At 48.9% G+C, this 25184-nt stretch overlaps 1 long non-coding RNA gene across 4 annotated transcripts in view; it reads left to right on the forward strand.

Moving 5' to 3' along the window:
* The window catches only part of LOC111093346, a 46088-nt gene that overhangs the window by 18162 nt on the left and 2742 nt on the right, over positions 1-25184 (forward strand). For 3 of the 4 annotated variants that reach the window (XR_005381797.1, XR_005381799.1, XR_005381800.1), the window contains one exon: positions 22542-23482. This is a non-coding gene — a long non-coding RNA (uncharacterized LOC111093346). Of the gene's footprint in view, positions 1-22541; positions 23483-25184 lie in introns of those variants that run through there. The other variant, XR_005381798.1, reaches the window with a different exon arrangement.

Here is a 25184-nt window from a genome sequence, read left to right on the forward strand (position 1 = left end):
CGAATCCCACGTCAGGCTCCCGGTGCATGGAGCCTGCTTCTCCCTCTGCCTGTGTCTCTACCTCTCTCTCTCTCTCTCTCTCTCTCTCTCTCTCTCTGTGACTATCATAAATAAAAAATTAAAAAAAAAAAAAGAATGGGCCTGCAGCTCACTAGCTATGGAAGCTCAGGTGGGTGACTTAACCTCTCTGAGCCAATAGCTTCTTCACCAGCTACTCATTATTTGTGGTAGCCATGTTCTTTTTATTTTTTTTAAAGATTTTGTTTGTTTGAGAGAGAGAGCACAAGCAGGGGGAACAGCAGGCAGAGGGAAAAGGAGAAGCAGGCCAAAGGCAGCTGCTCAACCAACTGAGCCACCCAGGCGCCCCAGTGGTAGCCATGGTTTGTGAAAGCAGCTGAGAATACTGAATTAGTAAATACTGAGCCATTATCCTAGGGAAAATGCAGGGTTAGTTTTCTGTGAGCCTCTGGTTGCATTTTCGTCAATTGATCAATAGATATCCTTGTTTTATGTGTGTTTCTGTTTAGACGCCTTATTTAATATAAATTATTGATTTGTTAACAAAAGGAAGCTTATTTAATAGGCCAATTTTCTCTGTAAGGCATGCGATAGCCTTTTTGCATCGAGGAACACTAGACAGGATTTCAGCAGTATGTTTGGGGCCACCCTAAATAAAGAAATCACCAACAAAAAGGACAAAAATGTGAAAAGTGTGGCACTAAAGAGACCAGAGAAAGGCCACTTGTTTGTAGTGTGAGCTGAGACAATAAGGCAGAGGCGTCACCTTGTTGGACTTCATCTGGGAACATGTGAATAGGACCACTCCAGTTTTTTGCCACTTTGCTCATGTCTGCAAATGACCCTGAAAGCACAAGGAGTATTGATTGGGGATTAAAATACATTTCATTGAGCTGGTGAATTCATACGTATGGAATCAGTGAATAATTGGGACTGACCTCTCTGGGTTGACCCAAGGGTTAACAAAGTAAAAGATGGAAGCTCTACTATGAGGCTTGCCCCACAGTAGATCCTCACTCCGTGGTCATCACAGCTCTCGTTCCACTACTTGCTGGTTCTGTGACTTTAGCACGTCAGACACTATGACCACTGTGGTACTTGCAAAATGGGGTGTGGTGAGACTCAGTGACAGGATGGAGACAGAGGGGCACAGCAGTGAGCTGGTGCTCAGAACCTTTGCTGAATCAGAGTTTAATTTCTTGCAGCACCTTTGGTCCAGTTCTGAGGAGCCCGTGGCTATGCCCACTCCTGTGTCAAGGTTTGCAGAGCACATGCAGGGAAGGCACAGCAGGCTGGACCCCTCGAGGGAGGGCATCTCTCCCCTCACTTAGTGCCAGCCCTGGCAGCTACCTCAAAGGATTTTCTGGAAAGTCAGGTTGGGCCTGGATGCTGGAAGAAAGCTAGGCACAGGCATGGGATTTTATGTTTAGGGTCGAAGGGGAGCCATGGAGTTTTGTGGAGCAGGGCTGTGATCAGGATGGAGTGGGCATTTAGAAGGCCGCTCTGGCATTAGTTTGGAGGAGGCGCTTAGACATAAGGCTGGGGGTGGAGGAGCCTGCCTGACTGGTGGCCAAGGGAAGTTAGCTGCCCCCTGTCCTGGGTCATGGCTGTGGTTTTCCCCAAGAGCCCCCTGACATGGGAACAGGGAGCGCGGTGAGCTTCATCTGCGGAAGCTGCCAAGCGTGCAGGGCTCCCCAGTGCACAGCAACCATTCCTCCGCTCACTAAATTTTTCATTAAGAAAAATGGTCACCAAAGAGCAGCGGCTGGGTAAAGTTTCACCAGCTCTGCACAGGAGACAAAAGAGCCAGACCCAGAAGTGGTTTCCCACGCGGGCAGTCACACATGCACGTGTATGTAGCCCCCTTGGGGACACAGGTGCACATGCACACCCGCGTCATCACGGTCACAGTGACATGTGCCGCTGCCACAGGCTGACACGTGATGCAGTAGAACGCACGGCTTGAATCCATGCTCTGAAATGTACTCGGCAAGTTACTTAACCTTCCTGTGCCTCAGTGTTCTCATCTGTGAAATGGGGGGAGGGTTCTAAGAGATGCCCCCCTCAGATGTCTGTTGGGAGGGTCTAATGCGATCGCCCCCCTAGAGTGCTTAGCATGGGGGCTGGCGCACCAGCAGCGCTCCATCAGTGTCAGCTTTGTGAAAATCCACAAAGGGAAGCTCACTCCAATGGAGTCAGGAGGTTGGGAGGGGAGAGCTCTCAAGCCCTACCAGTCATTGCCACTGAAAATCCCACAAGAAGACAGGTGGATGCTGCTTTACTCCTGCAGCAGGAGGAAGAAAGGCTTTCCTCCCCGCCCCATAGTGCGGCCAACGAGAGACTGTCTCAGCTCAGCCAATAAGCCAGTACGCTTCCAACTACCAGTCTATTCCAATGGGCGCTTGGTTAACAACAGCCTTCCAGCCCCGCCCCTTCCTTATAAAAGTGTGTTTCCCCTTTGTCCCACAGCAATCCTATGTTTTTGCTGCAGTGAGCTTGTTCGCATGGCAGTCCTATTATCCCTGAATAAACCCCTCTGTTTTCTGGGAAACTAACTGGCAGGTTGATGTTTAAGGTTAGAGGCCATTATCATTTCTTGGCGTAGGTGGTAAGAACACGCACCATACAGACCAGCTCCCAAGCCATCCTCCTTCTCAAACACCTTAACTTCTGACTCCCACCCTTTCATAACCTCTGTGTTGGGTAAGGCTTAAGGTGAGGGCCTTAGGTTTATCCAGGCAGCTTTTGACCGGTTACTTTAAAATTGTGCACAGTGGACCGCTTCTCACTTTGGCAATGGTACAGTCAATATTTTAGGCACCGAGCAGAAAGTTAGAAAATCCAAATGGAGGGGCGCCTGGGTGGCTCACTTGGTTAAGCATAGGACTCTTGATTTCTGTTCAAGACATGATCTCAGGATCTTGAGATGGAGGGTGGGCTCAGCAGGGAGTCTGCTTGAGATTCTCTCTTGCCCTTTGCCCCTCCCCCTATATTTTCTCTCTCTCTTTCTCTCAAATAAATCTTAAAAATCCTAATGTGGAGGAGGAAGAAAAGGGGGTAAGAGAGGAAGGGAGAGTGTGGTGACCTGTTTCTGATCTTAATCCCTTCCTGAGGGCTTCCAGCTGCATTTCCTTGAGCTCCTCCTGAAGCACATTCATGGCCTTCTAGCAGATTCCCCTTCTTGATTAAATAGCTTTGGCTGGATTCTCTTACTTGTGGCCAAAAGTAAAGTTCAGAGCCAGGTAAGTGAGATGTGGCCCCTCCCTTCTTAGAGCTCAGCCAGGTGCAGGGACAGGCAGGTGAACACGCCATGACAGTTCCCTCTGAGAAGTGGAGAGAAAAGGGTTTCTCCAAAGACATGACCTCTGAGGAAGTGAGGAAGGGAGGAGGAGACAGTAGCCCCAGCAGGAGACCATTAGACAAGATAGTCTGGCATATTTTTACACCGACATTATATTTGTACCTCTATACCTATCACAAACGGTAACAACCTCTGCTGCTGGAAGAGCTTCATAGCCTCCATGCACTTCCCCTCACATGGTTGAGAGGGGATAATATTATTCCCCCTCCCCGCAGGCAGAGACCAAGTCTCAGATGGCCCTATATTTTCCTTCTAGCAGCCTCCAGGAAATACTGAAAGCTGGAACCCCAGGCCAAGGTGGTGGTGTATATCCGTAGAGAGTAGGGGAGGAGGAAGCACCATTGAGAACCAAGGAAAGCAGGTTCTGGAGACACCCCAAAGGCTTCTTGAGTTGGGAGTGCTGATGGGAGGATTGGGGATTGGCAGTGGGGAGCCGACAGTCAGTGCCAAGCCTAGGGCAGAGTTGGGCCTGTAGGATGTGTGAGGGAGAGGCGGAGAGGCTTTGGGCTTTTAGCCTTGCTAGCCACTGATGGCCTGTAGGTGGGTGCAGTGCAGTGGAGGTGCAAGGAAGGTGCTGGGTGATGCCCCAGGTCCCTGTGCCTGACCCTGATTCAAAAATATTTATATCGACATCTTGGAGAGAGAAATGGGGACAAAGAGGGAGAAGGCGAGTGTCAGGCGTCATATCAGGTGCATAGTACCTACCATCTCATTTCATGCTTTCAACCAGCCTGTGAGGCAAGTGTTCTGTTTCTCATCTTTCAGATGAAGAAATCAAAACTCAGATGATGCCACATGCCCAAAGGTCACACAGGTAGCAAGTGGCCACAGAGCCACTGTGTTATGATAAAACCACTCCAGCACAGCCTCCGTCCTGCCAGCAGACCTACTGTCTGAAACTCAGCCCATGCTGCAGGAGGGAGCAGTGTGCCCGCAGGCAGCCAGGAGAGAGGTCAGGGAGCCTGTCCCATACAGCTCTTCCTCCTGGCAATAGCCCCGCTGTAGTACCGTCCTCATTCTACCCCGTCCCCCTTCCTAACCCTCTGGGTACTTACTCACTCTCGGTTTATACATACTCTTAACAAATGGCACAGTGGAAAGAGCACTGATCTAGCATAAGTCATTATTAGCATTGCTCAGTGTCTCTTCCCTTATCTGGAAAACTGAGATGAAAAGAAGTGCTTCAGGAATGAGTATTCTCTTCAGGTCAGAGAATCTTAAAGTCATGGTGTCCTTCATAGAACACTGTGATGTTTTGACATACTTGGTTGTGTGGTACAAAAGCACATTTATGGAAGAAAATATAGCTACGTATCATATCTGTAGGATAATGTATCTTTTTTAAAAAGCTACGTGTAGTACTTGAAATCAAGACAATGCTTCCCTTAACTTTATTTTTTTTCTTCTGTAAATTGGGAAAATCTCACTATCTGATGTTTCAGGCAAGACACCCAAGTCCTGCTCATCCACAGGTGCCAGTGTGAGAATCCCTGGGCTGGAGATGGGAGACTGGCATTCTAGCCCCTGCCTGGCCATCACCTTGTGGTTTGACTTTGGACAAGTCACTCACCTGCTCTGGGCTTCCATTCTCCTGGGATGCAGAGAGGGCATGAGGGTGGATCAGAGATCATCTGGGGGCCTTTTTAGGGTCAACCTTCAAGGATGGACTTGATTCCTGCAGGTCAGTGTCATTCTCATGATCCTCATGGACCATGGTCGACATGAGGTCATTCTCACCTCTGGTTCCCCATCTGTGCCTCTACTCCTGCCCCATGGGACACCATACATGGGAGCTCTTGGGGCCAAGGATAGGCTGCTCCTTCCCCTCACCTGAGACCCCATCTCCCAGTCTAGAGTCTCCAGCCCCTAAACAATAGTCTGGGGGGGATCCAGGCTATTAAAGTAATTTACATAGTAATTAACAAGGTTCCATTAGCTGATTCCTGGAGCCAGAACACTCTGCCTCCATTTCCCTTTAGGGGTCCGCATCCCGGGCTGGGACCGGGGTTTGGCTGGTAGAGCAGCGAGGGGATGAATTTTCCGTGCTCACGTGTTCCAGCTCTACACCCAGGGACGAGAAACAATGCCTGTGCGAGGGCCCCAGCTGGCTGGGTAATGAGGTCTGGGGCAAAGAGGCGCCCCGTGAGCACATGGGGGCCTGAAGCCCCAAGAAAAAAGGCAACCTTGAGTCTCAAAGCCATGTGTCTGTTCTGCAGACCAGGGCTGAGTGCCTCCAAGAGCTCCTGTTTCAAAATAACATAAGATTTCTCGTGTCCTTCTGGGCTGCCTGACAACAGATTTTGTGCGTGGCCATAATATGGTGCAAAGCTACCCTGGTTATCAGCTTTGAGCCTCTCAGCAACCCTGTGAGGGAGACATTATCTTTTCCATCACAGGGATGAAAAAAATTGATGCCCAGAGAGGTGAAGTGACTGGCCCAGGGTCACACAGCCTGGAGTGGAACTAGAACCTGGGTCTTTAGACACAACCCAGCTCTTCCCACATGGCCAGTGGCTTCTAAACAGCCCTGTGGAACCCCAGGGCACTCTCAGAGTGGTTTCCCTTAAGGATAAGGGGTTGTTGAGAGGACTCCACCCACACCCACCCCCCATTTCAGTCAGGGCAATTATTTACATGCTGGACTTCTAGAGAAGATTTTGTTTGAATTCCACAGCTAGAAAAACATTTAAAACCACGACTTCTACAGAACTGTGCCAAGAAGGGACCTGTCACAAGGCCACTTCATTGTGTACCTCTAGATGTGAATGGAAGCCTCTGGATCTGTGCAATGGGGGCATATTTGACCTCTATGGCTCCAGTCTGTGGTCTCAAATCTCCAGTCTTTGGTATCTCCATCAGGCTCCCTGTAGGTGGGGAAATGACAATGATTCTGGGGTCTCAACAAGTTTTGAGGGGTTTTCCTATTCTTACTCACTCAGCAAGCATTTTAGAGCTGTAAGAGCCAGCATCTGAGGATAAAAAGAAAATGAGCCCAAGTCCTGCCCTCAGAGACCTTTGGGAAGACATGATACAGACTCATCATCAATAGTGGTTCCCCATAGGCCATGTACTGGGTGTGGTGCTGGAGGGTGCCCCAGACCCCATAGAAGGGCAGGAGCAGCAGGGAACTCCGGGAGGCCAGAACAGGGCAGATGTTCAAGAAGCCTCTGTAGAAGTGGAGAAGGCTGATCTGCTTTGAAGAGGAGGAGTTGGCTGGTGGGAGTGAGGTGGGGGGCCAACAGGGCATTTATTGCCTGAGAGAACCCCTGCATTGGTGCCCCGACCTCTGTGCTCTCCCAGACCCTGGACCTTACTTCTAGGCCTTGTTCTTGATGGGAGGCGGGGCCCGTGAGGCTCAGGAGGCTGCTTTCTAGGGAAGAGATCTAGGGAAGAGATGGGGAATGTTACAACCAATGGGACTTAGCTTCTCCTTGGGGGCTTCAGTTACTCCTTTACACCATAATGGGGTTGTTGCAGATGGGGGCTAAAACCCTTCTAGGCTGGATTCCTCCTTTACCATCCAGGAAAGTATTTTCATTTGGCTCCTCCCAGGAGTGGAGCTTGAAACAGGATTTGAGTGCAAGTCGTTTATTTAGGAGGTGGTTTCAGGAAGCACCAGGAGGGATGTGAGAGGTGGAAGGAATGGCCAGAACACAGGGTGCTTGATGAGCACAGTACCCCTGTGGGGGGCGGCTGGGGTTCCGTGCCACCACGGAGCCCCGAGAGGCTGTGAACACATGCCTTCAGAGTTGTCCTGTTCGAGGGGACAGGAAGGCCAGTCTTCATCCCCCAACTCCCATCACTCTTTTGTTGAGGGCTGTTCCTGGGGGCATGGGGTCCCCTGTTTCTGGCCGGCCCCATGTTGGGTATAGCATCCTCCTGCCACCAGAGAAGCTCTTCAGGCAGAGTGATGGAGGCTTGCAATAAGAAGCCAATTGGCATGAATTCAGGCAATGGTGTGGAACATACAGTACTTCCAAAAGGGAGGTCAGGCAGAGATAGTGTCCTCTTCAGAAATCAAGAGCCACAGCGACTGAAGTGACTTTCCTGGGTCACATAGCATGTTAGCAACAGGCTGAACCGAGAAGCCAAGCCCCATGGCTTGTCATCCGGGGCTCTTTCTGCCATCATGTTCCCCACCCCACCCCCGCCCCGGTCACCTCCCTGTTGTCAGGTCTCCAAATCATCCTTGCCCCTCCTCCCACACGTGGTTTTGTAAGAAAACTTTGGTAGCAGATATAAATGTATCTTTAAAAAACACCAAATGGTTCAAGTGTATAAGACTTTGAGCCCTTCACTGCAAAGGCCTCATCACCTCCATCTTTGTGCCCACCCTTGACCCAGTGCCCCGCGCTTAGTAGGCCCTCAGCACACAAAGGATGAACTGATGTTTTGGCCATCTGCTCTGGGACGTGGGGCAGTTCCCCTCAGTTTCCTCGTTTGGCTCTCAGAGTCCTCGTTTGAAAAGCAGGCCTATTGTGCCCTCTCTGCTAACTTCCACGGGTTGTCCTGTTGGATATTCAGCATGAGGCCTGGCACCTAGTAGGTGCTCAACAAATGTTTGCGCTGATCGAACATTTGGGAGGGTGCATGAGGCTCTCACCCCACAGGGAAGGGGCAGTCACGGTGGTTAGCCCGCAAGAATGCATTATGAGTCAAAGGATCCGCGCCTGCCCTTCGGGTCTGCGGTCCGTTGCCTCCAGCCCCCTCCCTCTTGCACATTCCCCTGTCCCTGAAGCTCATGAGTCAGGTTTTCCGCCTCCTGCCTCCTGCGATTTCACTGCTCCCTGCCAGCCAAGCTGTTCTGCAGACCCAAGTTGGTAATGACAGATTCCTCTCTCCTGGCCCTCCACTGGCGAAACCGCGGAAAGTATTTGAAACACGCAGCCCGGGAATGTGCAAGCTTCCCTTCCCTGGGCTTGGCAGGGGCCAGCAATTTCTCAGCCAGCGCTTTTGACTAAGACTTCTGTGGTTCGGGTTTCCCCTGAGCTTGTCAGCTCAGTTTTCCAACAGTGTTTATACCTTTCTTTTTTCCTTCAGAGAAAAATTAACCCTAAAGCCGGTTCTGAATCCTACAAACCCTGGAAGCATGACTTTCTCTCTGTTACAGGTGTTTGGATGCACCTCAGGAGAGCTGGCCTTGGCCTGGGAGGTGTGGCGGGGGGGTGGGGGGGAGATCTGCTGCCCATCAGGTCTGCGTGGACCCAGGTGGCCTGAATCGAATGATTCTCTGCTGAAAGAGACACCCAGAGGTCTTCTAGATCTTCCGCCTCCAGAAAAGATCTGGTTAACCCATTGCAGACCTCTGTAACTTTTGATTTTCATCCATGAGGATGAAGGGAGGGAGAGAGGAGGGAAAGACCACAGGCTCTGGACCTAGGTAGAGCTAAATGTCCGTTGCACATCTGCTCCCACTTGGTTTCATCATCTGTAAAATGGCAGTAATAATTCCAGGTTATCGGGAAATTTGAGTGCAGTATGTGAAAGTACCTGGTACAATTTCTGCATACTCTAGGTATACAATAATTTCCCCTCTAAACCTATGTCTTTTTTTTTTTTAAACATTTTATTGATTTATTTGAGAGAGAGCAAGAGTAAGAGAGAGAGCACCATCATGGGGGAGAGGCAGAGGGAGAAGAAACAGGCCTCCCCACTGAGCAGGGAACCTGATGTGAGGCTCAATCCCGGGATCCTGGGATCATGACCTGAGCCAAAGGTAGACACTTAACCACTTAACTGAGCCACCCAGGCGCCGCCCCCTTCCCTATTTCTGATTCACTAATTTTACTATCTCATCACAAAGTTGTTTAGTAAATGAATGAATGAATGTCTTTATACATCTAAATACCCTCTGCTCTTTATGATCCCCTTCTCCTCTCAGGTCAACACTTCAAAGACATGGGATATATATTTGCTGAGCATCAACTCTGCAAAAAGCAGAGCTAGGAGCTAGGTCTCATGGAGACACTCTTGATGCGCAGCCCCAGCCCCTGTTGTAAAGGATTTTCTGGTCTCGTGAGGGCACAGTCACCACAGCGAGAATGACAGGATGGAGGGAACACTGTCCACCGGAGGAATACTCAGAATGATTTTACTCACTCGCTTATACATATGCACCCATTCCTGCAATAAGCATTTACGGGGCCTGGCCACCGCTCCCCCCCACCGATGGTGGTTCTAGGGGCTTCTAAACAGGCCTTCCCATGTCACAGGCTTGCCCCTATTTGCTGTGAAGTGATACCTGAAAGTGCTTTGGAAATGAAAGGGCACGCTGTTCCCTCTGCCTAGAACCCCCTTCCCACCTCACCCACCTGGAGAACGCAGGACCAAGCCAAGGAAGGTGGGCACCCCTTCTCTGAGGTACCCTCCCTGACCTCCTGAGGCATAGTTAGCTTCTCTCTCTCTGAGCCCCCCAGCACATTAGTCCTAACCGGAGCACTGCCCCTCCTTCACTGCCTTGTGGTGGGCTGCTTTCAGGTCTGCCTCTGAGGGAAGATGGAGCTCCTAGCTTGGGCTCCCTAAAAGCAGAGGCTGAGAAAGAGATTTGGATGTAAGTAGTTCATCAGGGACTAGGAGCACGTTCTTGGGAGAAGGGCGTGAGGGAAGCAGGATGGGGCAGCAAGGATGGAATCTCTGCTGGAGCCCAGCCTCAGCCTGATCCGTCAGAGTGGGAACGAAACCTCAGAGCATGAGCTCTGACAAGGGTGTCCATCAAGGGGACCAGCCTCTGTACCCTGGAGCCTCAGGAATAGCCTCCCAGGTGAGGTGGCTCCTCCTTGGCCAAAGACGATTCTCTGTGGAAGAGGGTGGCTGTGAGCGGTGGCTGCCAACACCCCCAGCAGCAGGGGGTGGGAGCCTCAGGTGCGTGTGTAGGGGACCTGGGTGGGGCACCTACAACATCCCAGGGGGAGAGGGCAAGGGAGGATCAGGAAGGGGCATCAAGATCTTTACCAGACCTTTTCCAAGATAGCACATGTGTTCTGCACATTAGTCCCCCATCTTCCTGTCTTTTGCTAAAAGGCCTCAGAGGCTGAACAGAGGAGCTCAGCAGAGGCTGCGCGCCTACAGCGGGCGGAACAGGGCCAGTGTCCCTGAGGGCCCTGGGGAGGGGCAGCAAGGAGGGGACGGCCCTGGCTCTTTGCCACTCACTGAGAGTGTCCCACCATCCCTTAAGCACAGTGGGCCTGACCTTCCCTGCCTCACCCTGGCCCTGGGGTCCTTCCATCCTCTGAGCACCCTCCATGCTTGACCAAGGACTTGCTTTACCTCACTAAGCCCACGGCCAATCCTTACAAGCAAGGGCTTCATCTTTTTTTTTTTTTTTTTTTTTGATTTTCCAAGTGCCTGTCTCAGTGCCTTGGCCTTTAATAGCTGTCCACTAAATTGAGCGAATAAAATAATAGATTCCTTAATGTTTTCTGTGAGGTGGGAGGAAGGCCCCAGACCCACTGTGACATCACCACTTGCCAAAGGATATACTCATGTTCAGGTGGGGCCTGGGTAGTCCTTGCTCTTCCCGCCCCAACACCCCAACACCCCAGCCCCAGCCAGCACTGAAACTACCACTCCCACAACACGCTTGGCCCTCCATGCATCCCGTGCGGCAGCCTCGGGCGAGGGTGGACAATGGGATACGGCAAGAACAGAGAGCCCCCGCTGGCCCGGTGCACCCACTCCTTGGCCTTAATTTATATGAAATGTGACTCCATCACTCAAAGCCTGTGCCCGGCCTTGGTCGGCGCAGGTAATGATGATATAGGCTCATTTATGCAAGATTATCCTTTTATCACATTTCCAGACTCATTTATGAGGCTCATGTTTCCCCCCGAGGGCGTCATCAAGCAAGTTAAGTTGTACTATTTCCCTCCCGCAGAGAACTGGCGGGAGCCTCCCCCGTTGACGGATGAGGCCCGCTGCCTTTGCCAAATAGGGTCGGCGTGATGGATCTTTTACTTGTGAATATTATAGCTGGAAATTAGCATGTTTATTGAGGTAGAATGTGTTTGTTTACATTCCACTACCCATGGCATTACCTCTTATGACCTGACTTATTTAGTTGAGGATAAGCACAAATGATCCGCATTTTGGCACCCACAAAAAAAATTAATGAACTTCCAGATATAGAATTCAGCCTTAAGTAAGTGAGGTGGGTGGGGGCAGAGGGGCCAGGAGGGGCTCTGGGGGTTTGTGTGGTGAGCTAGGTGGACAGCCTGGAACTCTGACCCTATCTGGAAGGGGCAGTAGGTTGGGAGGCAGAGGGAGGGCAGGGGCTGGTGGATTAGGTGTCCTTGCAGAGCACAGGGCCAGCACAGAGCCTGCTTGTCCAGTGGAGGTGACTTCTGTGGATGGAGGAGGGGCCGGAAAGGGGGTGCAACTTGCCCTGACTTTCTGACAAGTGGGAATTGGTAGAGGGGATGGAAAGAGACACCAGGAGAGGGAGACGGATTCCCTCTACATTCTTCATCCCTTTTTCCTGGTTGTGTCCTGATGGGGCCTGGGACAGAATGAGGTACCAGATAGGATTTTGGTCCATTTCTGCCACAAATCTGTTGGGGACCTGGGGAAGGTCTCACCTGCGAAATGGGGCCAGCCTCACTGGTAACCTGGGAAGTAACGGGACTCATGTCTCCATCACCAGTGCCTGCAGTATCAGGCACAGAAGAGGTGTTCACTACTGGCCAGACGATGGGCAAATAGGACACTATAGATTAGCATTCAGAGAACTCCGAAAAGGCCCAGGTAGGAAATATTCTGAGTTTTGTGAGTCATACAATCTCTACTGCAACTATTTAACTCTGCCCCTTTAGTGTAAAACCAGCCAGAGACAAGACGTACACAAATGAGTGTGTCTGTGGTCCAAGAAGACTTTATTTTTAAAATCAGGTGTGGCTGGATTTGGCCACAGCTCTTCATCTCTGTGTAGGGAGACTGGAAGTTTTTGGACTCAGACAGCTGGACTTAAATCCTAGCACCTCTACTCTTACCTGTGTGGCTTTACACAAGTTACTTAACCTCTCTGAACTTCTGTATTTCTCTTCTGTAAAATGGAAGACAGTGGCTTGTACTTTTTGGGGATTCCTCTCACCATGCCTACAGGGTTGGCTCAGGAAAGACTTGTGGGTTGGTTCAAAAAATGGTCTCTGACCGTAATAAGTCCTAATGAGTGTACTGTGCCTCTCTCACACGTTTTATTTCTTCATCCCATCCCCAATGGAATGGCACACTACTATTATGCCCACCTTATAGAGGAGAAAGGCAAGGTCCAGAAAGACTTAGAGACTTTCCAAAGGTCACTGTCTTATTATTCCATTTGGGCTGCTGTACTGCTCTAACAGAACTCTCTCAGCTGTATAGCTTAGAAACAACAGAAATTCATTTCTTTTTTTAAAAAAAGATTTTATTTATTTATTAATGAGAGACACACAGAGAGAGGCAGAGACATAGGCAGAGGGAGAAGCAGGCTCTCTCCTGATATGAGACTCGATCCCAGGACCCCAGGATCACAACCTGAGGCAAAGGCAGTTGCTCAACCACTGAGCCACCCAGGTACCCCAGAAATTCATTTCTTTTCAGTTTGGAGGCTGAAAAGTCCAAGCTCAAGGCCCTGATAGATTCAGTGTCTAGTGAGAACTGCTTCTTCATAGGTGGCTGTCTTCTCACTATAACCTCATAAGGCAGAGGCCGCAAGGGAGCTGTGAGGGCACTGATCCTATTTGTGAGGACCCTCATGACCTAATAACCTTCCAAAGTCTCCACCTCCTAATCTCCATACATGGGGCATTAGGTTTCAAAATATGAATTTGGAGCGGGGGTGAGGGGGGAACACATTCAGTCTCAGTAGTCACACAGTCAGTAAGGGACAGAAAAGGGGTTAAAACCAGTTATTTCAGCAGTGAATCCTTGCAGTTTCCAGTACACCAGAGCTGTCAGCTGTCCCCAGGCTATCCACTCCTGCTATGGCAGTGAGCAAATGGACTGGCTGTAGAGGTGCTTGAAAATATGTAGATTGGGAACCTAATCTCTCTGTGAGGAGAGGCTACTTGTTATCTCTTCAAAGTCTGAGATTTATAGGCTAGGAATATGGGAATCTTGGCTCTGTAATGAGGATCCTAAAGTGGGTGAGCAGATTGGGTTTGGAGTTGGGGTGGGGCTGATAGATCCCTCCTGGTGCATAAAGAGGACAGGCAGACAGTTCTGATTAGCTCAGAGATCAAGCTGTAATATTTGGATAGAGCAGGAAACCCTGTATCAGTTAGGGATAGCATTTAGCAGCAAGTCATCAAGACCCAAAAAAGCTAAGGCTTAACAAAGACAAAAACAAAACAAAGCTCAAAACATCAGATCCTTTTTTTCTCTTAGGTACTATGAAATCCAGGGTGGTCATGACTGGGGCAACATCTGTCAGATGTTATTAGAATCTCTGGCATCTTCTATCTTCTTCTTGGCCAAGTGGCTTCCACCCTCAAGGCTACCTCTTGGTCACAAGATAGCTGCTGGAGCTCCAACCATCAGGATCATATTCTAGGTGGGAGAAAGAAGGGAGGAGGGGGGTGGAAGGGGAGCTGGGCAGCTGAGTTGGCCCCTTTTAAAGGTGAATTCCTCGGAACCCCACCCAAGAAGGGAACAATTTTGTCTTTCACTTCATTGATGGGAATTCACAGACCAGCCCTGTCTATAAGGGAGGTTGGGAAACATGGATGTTGTAGCCAGTCATTGCTGCCCCAATCAGGGCTGTGCCAGTAAGGAAGAAGGGCAGAATGGACATAGCGTACGTGAACATCAGTCTCTGCCTCCTTTCCTTAATTGGCCAGAAGAGTAAACTGAGACCCAGGGAAAGAAGCAACTTGCTCATGATTGCACAGGAAATTAGGGGCGTACCTGAGACCAGACCCCAAGGTTTCTGACTCTGAGGGAGATGCTTCTTCTCTTGTCCATACTGCTTCACTCCGTAACCACACACCTGGCCCCAAGTAATAATGATATTATTTATTAAGCCTTAACTGTGTGAAGGTACTACGCTAAAGGCTTTCCAAGCTTGTTCCATTTAATCAGGTACCAACCATTTCAGGTAGGCATCACTATTACTCCCATTTTACAGGGGGAGAAGCTGAGGCCAGGTGTGAACTCATTTAAGTATGGAATGGGCGTGAAACCCAGGTTCCTGACCCAGGCTGTGAGCAATCTGGTGCCTGTGGTTAAGGTGACCCAGGGACGTCCCCCGTAGGCTGCTCAGTGGTCCTGTGCCTCCAGGAACGCCTTGGAACCACCCCCAGAGGCAGCAAGCCTTCCACAGACCAGGGGGCTCCCTGCTCCCCACCCACCTGGCCAGCCTCCCTTTCTACAGCTTCTCATCCCAGCCAATTACTCCTAATGGAGTGATATGAAATGTAACTAACTTGGGGAAATATCTGTATACTTTAATTAAATCAGTTTGCAATTAGCCATCTGAGTAATGAGGCTAAGGTGTTTTATCTCCCTGTGAGCCAGCGGGCCAGGGGAGCCACAGGCAGAGGGATTTTGTGCAAATAGCGTGGTCCTACTGACACATTCCCCAGGGATATAGAGGCAGGTGCTGGAAGCCCCAGGAGAGGATTTGGCCCAAATTTACTATGATTAAATAAATACAGCACCTCAGAGAGGAGCTCCTAGGAGCTATTTGTAGGACTAAATTTTTAATGGCTACAGCCTGCTTTTCTTATTAAAGAAATACCAGAGCCTTTAATCCAAACACCCTCATGGCAAACCGCTAAAAATTGCACATGTCCACTGTGTGACCCTCAAGTCCCCAGACAGGGTAAACGCCTGGCTGGGCAGACTGGCCTCTGTCCAGCAACAGGCTCCTTTCAGGCTCCCTAAGGCTGGCAGAGCAGGGTGAGAGGCAGGTGAGGGATTTGTGTTGGGTGCAAAATTTAAGGGGTGGCAAAATGCTAAGACATCAAATAATAGTTGAACAGACTGGATCTCTGAAAACCAAAATTAATGCAAGAAAGTTGATGATAAACAAAATTTCAGCATTTTTAATAAAACAGGTTCAGTAAATGAGGCCATGCCATGCTGAGCCAAGCCAGAGTCTGAAGCAAAAGGAAAAATCAGTAATATTGATCTTGTCTTTATTTAAAAATTTTATATTTTGTTCAACATGGATTTTTTTTGTATTAAATTGGATTTTTAAAGTGTTGCTTTAAAGTGTTACATATCTTGGTGACTTCAATTTTTGGCACCTCCTTGTATGCCTATGTAGGCAAGTGTCTCACTCACCTAACGGTTGTCCTGGCCCTGCCAGCTGGATTTGCTCTTAGAACTTGTGTCTCCTTTGGTAAAATGATCATTCTGTGTGCCCTGTAGGACTCTGCTGGGTTTTTAGGGGCTCTATAGGATAGAATTTATGGTGACAGAGATGAGAATGGCACTTGGAGCTTTAGACCATTATTGCAGAGAGCAGTCTGGTGATTGCTCCAGCAAGACCCAGAGACTAGAAGCAACTGGCAAGGTCACACAGCAAGTTTGTGGCAGAGCTAGCTCTGATTCCCTACAGAGGAGAGATGAGCTTTTCCCGTGACTCAAGGTAAAAGCCATCATAGAGCTGTCTTCCACGAAGGGAGGCCCTAAGAAAGTGACCCAGGTTGGATGTGCTGGTGGGTGGGCCTGGGTCCCACGTATAACCCCCTTCTCCCTCCCAGTGACTGGTGCAGAGGTGGCCATGTGACCCAGGTCTGGCCATTAGGACACAGCAGAAGTCGTTGGCTGGGGCTAATGGGGACAGAATCAGCTGATGTCCTCTGGGATCTTTTTGCCTGTTCCTCTTCCCCCGTCATGTCTTGAACTTGCACTTTGTGCCTGGAAGTGAGCAGCTGCCTCAAGAGTTTAAGGACAGAAGAGTTTAAGGACAGAAGCCACATGCTAAGGATGGTGAAGCAGAAAGAGAAGAGGAGCCTGGGCCCCAAGGCCCCTTGAACCCTCCCTTCCAGCCCTGGGCTGCCAACCCCATCCGTTATTCAGTGAGTTAAATTAATGCTGTCTGCTCAAGTCATGATTAGCTGGATTTTCTGCAGCACTCACAGCTTGAATGCTATCCCCGCAGCCCTGTCACCCATGGTTTCAAGAGCAGCTTTTGGTGAAAGTGACTATTCACGTGGCTCACTCCCTGCTTTGTTCAAGTCTTTGCTCCCTATCATCTCCTCAGGGAAGTCTTCCCTGATCACCCATCATTCTCCATTCCTTTCCTCTGTGTTGCTTTTTAATGGTTCTTGTTGATCTCTACCTGTGATGTGATTATTTGTTATTTGCCTCCTCCATAGGAATTAGTTCCATGGGGGTGGAGGGCGGGTAAGGCTCTTTTGTCTCCTTTCATGGCTGTATCCATGGTGTCTCGAACAGTATGTGGCATATAGAAGGTCCTCAATAAGTATTGTTGAATGAAGGGACATACTCTGAGCCAGCTGGGTCCTGAGCCTTTGCTCTTGCCTCTGACATTGGCCAGCTTTCTATGGCAGCAAGTTAACTTGGTCCCTGGAATTAGGATTTCCACTTCCTCTCTAGTTCTGGCCCTTTGTACCTAATTGTGAATTCCTCTTACTGACCCCTCTGCTCTCCTGCGATGGCCACCACTGGACACCCCAGATCTTAACTGGCTTGCCTATGGGCTCTGTCTGTCTGTCTCACCAGACATTCACTCTGCACATGCCTCATGATGGCTGGGCACCCTCTGCCCCATCCTTCTTCATCCTCATTCTCCATTGTCATTGTCCTTATGGGATCCCAGGCAGTGATGACACTGTGTGAGAACTCCTGACTCTCCTGTTGACAATACATCAAAAGCCATTACCTCCTGGTCCTGATTTCCAAGATGGGAGCCTGCCTCTAAGAAAACAAAATGAATGGGTTTGGTGTGCCAGACTCCATTAACTGGCTACCCGAACTAATCAACAGCAGGATTTCAAGGAAATTGCAAATTGAGAAGCCAGATTATTTGGGTCTCTTGATTAAGATTGGAAGAATAATTGTTGAAGGGTTCCATTTAATAAGCATTGTTTACTAACCCCAGATCTTGTTTTGATATTTTAACCTCAATTATGGGGGATATGGCAACACTAAGATAAATAATTGTGCCATTGTTGCTGGTAGGGACCTTAGAGCTCCTCTACCCACATCCTTTCATTCTATAGATGAAGAAAATGAGGCCCAGAGAGGAAAAGGAGCTTCTTCTCAGGTCCCCGCAAGGGTTAGAGAGCCCCGGCTGGGGACTAGGGCTCTTCTACTTCTGAAAAAAAAAACAGCAAGAGGTTCAAGGAGCCTCAGAGGGCATCTTTCTCACATGGCCATCAGTGCATCCTGAACGAGTTAAAGAACCAGATCTCCTCAACAGTTAAGGAAATACTGAGACAAATATGATGGGAGGGGGCAGCGTGTCATTGTCTCCAAGTCCCTGAGTTTTCTTTGGAAGGAAAAAATGACGGCCTCATCATACCCTCTCCTGCCAAGGAGCCGTCTTCATCTTGTAGTTACTGAGAATCCGATGGAACCAGAATATTACAGAGAACCACCGAGTGTGAGGGACAGTCTGGAGAACCTTCCTTGAGGCCTGGAAATGCCCACTTTCCTAGCAGCCAGGGCTAGAGTTCGGGTCTCCAGAGTCTCCTGTGAGGCTGCTGTTCCCAACTGCCCACTGCCTTGCCTGGTCCAGCTCCCAGTTCTGTGATGCTGATCAGACCCAAATGGCTGTCTCTGGAGATGCCCATCCATGCAGATGCCTGTCCCTACAGGTGATTCCCTGGGGAAATCAGGAAACAGGATGGGGAACCAGAAGAGACAAGGAAAATCATGGTTGGGTGATGTCAGGAGGTTTCCTGGAAGAAAGGAGGCTCTGCACCTGGAGAACAGAATTTAGTAACCAGAAGGATATTTGTTATCAGTGAGAAATTAGTGGGTGCATGAGACATGTTCAGGGAAAATTCATTCATTCTACACAAATTTTTTGGAGCCCTTATTATGTGCCAGTTTCCTTGCATAGGCTGTTTATTGTAATCCTCATAACAAACCTATGAAGGAGGCAATACTTTGCTTCTGTTTGGCATTTAGGGAATGAGGTACAGAGATGTTAATTTGCCTAGGCTCACACTAGTAGTAGGGAAAGGATTTGGACCCAGGAATAGATGTTTCCTTCCACTAGAGGATATGCAAATCACTTATGATTGGAATCCTGGGAATGGACTGTCACCTATAGGAAAGGGAGTTCAGAGCACTAAAGACACCCATGGCCCCTATCACAGTTGGGCCCTGGTTCCCTCTCTCCTGTGAAAACCTTTCCAATCTTCAGAGAAAGACTCCTGAACCCTCCAGTCATTCACATATTCATTCTTTTGACACACACAACCAGCACCTTCTCTTCCACCAGGTGCTATAGTACATATTGGGAATGTACACAATAGGATGTGGTCCCTTCCCTCAAAGACCTTTCTGTTTCCTTCTGTGGCTCAAGCAATACTCACAACAAATGACTACATCATTCTGACCGACTTGGTCCCTCATCTCAGCATCCTTAGTGACCCTAACACCAGCACCACCTTTTTACTACACACTTGAATTAATACCATCTCAGCTTACGCTAGTTCTTTTTTAGCAACCATTACCCCATCTTAAGGAGTCAGTTTATGGCTTACTAAAACCCCAAGGATTTTAAACAGGAACCTGCTCCAGTATCCCCCATCCTATCCTCAACCAATTGACTGTTTGAACTCAAATGGGAAAGTACTTTTGCTTTTTAAAGATTTATTTATTTTATAGAGAGCATGCATGCACGAGCAGGGGAAGGGGCAGAGGCAGAGGGTGAGAAAGAATTCTCAAGCAGACTCCTTTCAGAGTGCAGAGCCTGCCTTGAAGTTCCATCCCAGTAGGACCCTAAGATCACGACCTGAGCCAAAATCAAGAGTCAGATAATTAACAGAGCCAGCAAGGTGACCCTACATTTTTTTTTTTGTCTATTAAACTTGACTTTATTGCATTGTGTGTGTGTGTGTGTGTGTGTGTGTGTGTGTGTGCGCGCGCGCGCGTAGCCTACTAAGTACTTTTCCAGTCTCTATTTTATCACTCAAGTGTTTCTGCAATGCCTGGAAATGAAGAAAGTCTGCTTTGAGAGTCCTCATTCAAGGAAGTAAAATGTAGAATAGAACTGAGATAAGAATAGGCCTTATGCCATTTCACCAGTGACCTTCTTCCAGTCGATTGCCCCATATTGTTTGTGTGGGGTGGATTAACCAGCTGTGAAACTGCATCTCTAAGCTCTCATCTTGCCCCATCTCTCCATTTTGTTCACAAGTCCAACAACAGAGACTTACAAAATGCTAGGCAGAAATAAAAATGCAGCATGTCTAAAAGCATCTCATCAGAGGGAGCCCAGGTGAGCTGAGCATCTGCCTTTTCCTGCTGAATCTTCACTAATTCCTAGTAGTCATCATTTCTTTGGTTCTTAACTGCTTATAAACTAGGAGAATACTGCTAGTCACAAAAGAAGGTTCTACGAAGGGAGGCAACAACTTTGCAGGTCCAGGATGAAGTGATTCCATTGCAGCAGGGAGATCTAGCTTACCCCGTCCCCCTCCCCCCCTCCCATGGGCATATGGAAGAAACTAGCACAGGAAGGCACATTAGGGAAGATGTGCTAGGAACAAAGCCACAAGAGGTTTTCCAGGAGAAAACAATGTAAAAATTGAATCTGGAAAACCTAGTAGAAACAGAATGAGATGGAACCTTTCATCTCAAGAGAATGGTCCACCCAGTATTACGAGGGCTGAAACGTGTAGTCCTACACTAGAGGCAGGTTGTACCAAAGACCTTGACACAGTCCTGGTTCTTCTGGGAGCTAAGATATGAGAGAGAAAAGGAGCTGGAGCTGTGGGGCATTTTCAGAGCCCTTATACTTACAGTCATTGAAAGGGCTGGCTTTTTAATACAGATAGTTTGGTGAATCGCCATCTAGGCACCATCCCTGCAAATCTCGCTACAGCCACGGGAGGTGGTATTTGCCATTATCAATAGTGGTCGGGTTTTCCCAATCGTGCCACCTGGTGGCTACTAGTAGAACCACAGGACCAGTGTTAAAAGGACAGGCATTGATAAGGATAACAATGCATCGCATAAATCATTCAATTTGCAAAAGAGTATGCCAGTTCCATTTAGAGTTTGTAAAGTCACGGCAGCCAGGAACAATTTCAGGTGTTGAGAAAAACACTTGTGGAGGGGACACAAGAACCAAACAGGCCAGTGGAAGGAAATGTAATAGCAGTATTTGTGTGTTGGGGATGTCCGGAGGGGGTTGTCCACACAAGACAGAAGACAAAGGGGAGAAGGGACAGGAAGGAAACGAAAATGGAGCAACTTAATGAGAGTGGAGGGATTGCTGAGCTATGGCTTCCACCCCAGCTAATCCTGTCGCTCATAAGGGTCTCCCTGACTTTACCACTTCATTTAATTCAACAGGCCTGTATTGAACACAGAAGTGCTTTGAGAGAGGTGGGCTGTCCTGAGCAATCAGGAGGAGCTGTTCTCACCTCTTCATCAAGCTGCCCAGAGCGTTTGGCTCCTGAATGCTGTGGCATGCTTGGGGTCTTGGGGGGCAGATGCCTTCCTACTTCATTTTTTTTTTTTAATTATTGTGGCAAAACACGCAGAATACAGGTTTTACTACCTTAACCACTTTTAAGTGTGCAAATATACCACCATCCATCCACAGAACTCTTCTCATCTTCCCAAACTCCACAGTCACTCTTAAACACTAACACCCTGTCCTCCCTTCTTCCATCCCCTGGCAACCACCACTGTAATTTCGGTCTCTGTGAATTTGACAATTTTAGGTACCTCATGTCAGTGGAATCATACAGTGTCTTTTTGTGACTAATTCATCTCACTTAGCATTTATCTCTTCAAGGTGTGTCCCCTTGTGGCACATGTCAGACTTTCCTCCCTTTGTAAGACTGAATAATATTCCATTGTATGTACATACCACATTTTGCTTTTCCATTTATCCCTTCATGAACGTTTGGGTTGCTTCCATCTTGTGTCTGTTGTGAGTAATGCTGCCGTGAACATGGCTGTGCAAACATCTGTTTGAGTCCCTGCTTTTAGGTATACACCCAGAAGTAAAAGTGCCAGATCATATGGTCATTCTATTTTTAATTTTTTGGGAAACCACCACACTGTTTCCATAGTGACCTCATGCATTCTTATGAGGAAATATCACCGCTGCTTCAGCGCAACACAGAGTGCCCTGAGCAGTGAGAATCGGAGGCCTCCTGAGATGAAATGCCATCTCCAGGTGGAAAAGAAGGGATTGTATTTTTCAAGTTTCACCTCTTGCTTCTCTCTCTCATAACGCCTACCCCAAACATGAATAGCATCCATATATTTAAGCTAAATTTCAAACCCATCAAGGCTGGGGCAGAGAAAGACCCTGACCCCCTTGGTGGGATTGGAGGAGGTAGAGGCCCAGATAGTAAGTTGAGGAGCACAGCAATCTGTTCACGTAAAAAGAATCTTTGAACCCTGGGGGGACTTGGGATCCATACTGAAGACTCATCAGATACTCAAAGAGAGTCAAGCTTAAATGTTGAAAGCCCTCCCCTCCCCCCAGTCATTGTCTCCTTCCACCCTCACAGCTGCTAGCTTGCTTGGAGAGAGGACAGCTCCTCTTAGAGCAAAAAGTGTGATGGAACCCATTCCCACCATTACTCGGTGCCACCTGCAGGGGGCAACTTGGCACAGAGAAAGTGGGGCTTTGTGGGGAGAGTCCTGGGTTTAAATCCTCCCTCTGCTACCTACTGTTCATGTGACTTTGGATGCGTTCCTCAATTTCTTTCAGACTCATTTCAGAGTCCATAAGACCAACGACGATCATGTTGACTTCCCCCTGTTGTAAAGATGACATGACATGGAAGACGTAGGGTTTCAAGCCCAGCACCCAGAACATGGGTGTCCCTCCCTTCCTCTCCGGCTCTTCCTCAGTTATTGACTTTGACCATATTCTGCTAGAGTTCTCATCTCTCCAGGCTGCTGGGGCTCATCTTCCGGGGGCTGGTTCTCACCCACATTGGCTCCACCTTTGATTATTTCCGGTTGGCCTTTTGGTCTCCAATTAGCTCAGACACATCTCTCTCCCTCTCTCTTTCAGTGGGTGACGGGGTGCCGCATGAAACTACCCCCGCTGGAGCCAACCCCAAGGCAGAGCCACGCTCTTCCCTCGGCCATCTCCTCTGGCTGCAGACTGTGTAAGGGAGGGCGGCCAGCCCAGGTGAGCACAACCCACCCAGCCCCGGCTCCATCTGGCTTTCGTTAGATTGGGTTACAACCTTAACGTTACTTAACTGAAGAGGACTTTGGGGTGTGTGTGTGTGTGTGTGTCTGTGTGTTAATAGCAATTTGTGATAGATGCCTTTGGCGCCCACACATTCAATAACACCCACACTCACAAAAAAGAAGGGGGGAGGGGAGCCGTTTTTATGGGAGATAACATAACTGCTTGCAATTTGGCTATTCATTGTATCTTTGGCATTTTATGTACTGCATTAGCGAAGGCAATTTCATGCATATGGATATAATGCATTAAGTGGAGGCATTTAAATATAGTGAAACTAATTTTATGATGATTAGTTGAAGGAAAACATTGCATTCGTATCATCTATATAGAAGCCAATTTGCATGAAAATGCCCAAAGTTGCTATGCCAACATTTTCTGTGCTGCTGGTCGGGGTCGTCTCCGAGTCAAGACTTTGTATTAAAAATCGGTCTCCAGTGCCCGTGTCTTTTAATTCATTGCAAGCTGTAGGCCATTTGCTCACAAAGCGCTCGCAGTAAAACAAATGAATAGCTAAAATACTCATTTGCATGATTCCCATTTGAAAACGATTCCCCTGAAATTAAAAAAGCGTGTTACTCGGTTGTGAAGATGGATGGGCCAGTGAGGCGGGCAATTAATATTTTCAGCGTTCTCTTTAAAGCCCTCCCAAGACTGCGAACAGCACATGCCAGACAAATTGGGCCCTGCAACAGTTTCAGGGCCTCGGCGGCAGCAGCTTGCTTCCACTGTCTCCCCTTTATTGTCTCACTTACATTATGCAGTAATTAAAACTATTTACCATTCCTACTTATCCGCCATCTGCTACCACGGAAGGTTCCTCTTCTTTAGAAAGTCTTCTCAAAGAACCAGGGAGGAGAGAGGAAGGCCTGGCACTGGCTGCGGAGAAGCAGTTTCGGGGCGGGGGCTTCTCCCTCCCCCTGCCACGTCCACCTGTCCCTCCTGTGAAAAGGAAGGAGGCGGCGATGGAGGAGGTCATGGGTATGACGCTGGTGCCCTGAGCGAGCTGGTTATGGGGGCAGGAGGGGCAGGGTGTTAGAGCACAGCTTTCCTCATCTTTTGCGGGGAGTTCTGGTTTAGCTCTGGGGTGATCCAGATGTGTAGAGGGAGCCTCAGCCTGCACCCTCTCATAATTCGTAACTGAAAAGGCCCTGGTGGCTTTGATCATGCAGTCGGGGTCTGGAGCAAAGCCCCCACCTACAGTTATACAAGTTTTTCATTGCACAAGTGTGCCCAGCCCAGGGAGCTGTAAAAACAGAGGTCCATCCTGGGATCCATGTGCCAGTCCGAGGTCCTGTGTAGGGGTGTGTGGGGGGTCTGCCCTAAGAGGTTGCCTTCTTCAAATTCCTACAAAGGCAGTCTGTGATCCCTCTGTGGCCTTTTGAAAGAGAGAAGCCATTTTGAAAGCAACCAAGTTGCTTGCCACCTCTTTTTTTGTGGCTACTGATGCCTCTCAGACTGGTTCAACTGTGGGTCCTGGCCTTGTACCCACAGGCTTAGCATTTGTTTGCAGAGGCTGAGCTAGGAGGTCCAAAGAGCAGCCTCCTCTGCAAACATTTTCATTTTCTCTACGGAGCCCAGCTCCCAAAGTAAGGAGGAGGCAAACACAGCAGGAAATGAGGACTGATTCTCGCCGGCCCAGAGCCCAGAGCCGGGCCAGAGCCTGCACCCTTGTGGCCAACGGCATGCTTTGGGAGGACAGGGTTGGCATCAGGAATGCTTTGTGTTTCCTCTTCCCTTCTGAGCCCACCTGAGGGCCGGACACATAGCACGTTCCCCAAAGTACTTGTTGAATGAAGTCGACGGTGGAGCTGTCTACTCTTGACATCCCTGCTCAGTGGCAAAGCCTCTTCTGAAACTTGATCCAGCCAACTCTTGGCTCACCTCCCATTTCAATGGTCTTTTTTTCTGGAACTTAGCCAAAGGGTCTGCATTTGCCTAGAACTGAACTTCGTGGCTGTGACTTTTCTGGTCCTAGAAGGCCTCAGGACCACACACGACAGCCAGCACTCCACATCTGGCCTAGGCCTGAATGCCCCTTCCATCTTCTCATCTCCCATAACTTCACCTCTGCTCCTCCGCCCTCCTCGCCCTAGAGATAACTCTCTCCGCCTCCACTGACTTATATGGCATTGAGTTGCTACCCGGCATAGCTGAGACACCTCTATCTGTAGGTGGTTTGGGAACCTTCCAGCACTGGCAGGTCAGAGAGGATGCCTGGCCATTCAGGATGAAGTCATAATGCTTTACTGAAGATACTGGAATACTGAATTCAGAGGAAGGGTGAATTTCTGACAAGGGCTTTGCCCAAAAATGGTGTGGTTGTTAATGGCTTTGGAGGTGGTGAGTGCCACATCGTTGTCACTAAAGATGTAATGGCATCTGGGAGTCACACATCAAAATCTCCACCTCCAGTGCAAAGCTCCTTGCCAGGCACTGAGAGCTCTCCTGTTTCTAGAC

Source organism: Canis lupus, chromosome 30 (genome assembly GCF_011100685.1).
Source record: "Canis lupus familiaris isolate Mischka breed German Shepherd chromosome 30, alternate assembly UU_Cfam_GSD_1.0, whole genome shotgun sequence".
Taxonomy (NCBI): Eukaryota; Metazoa; Chordata; class Mammalia; order Carnivora; family Canidae; genus Canis; species Canis lupus.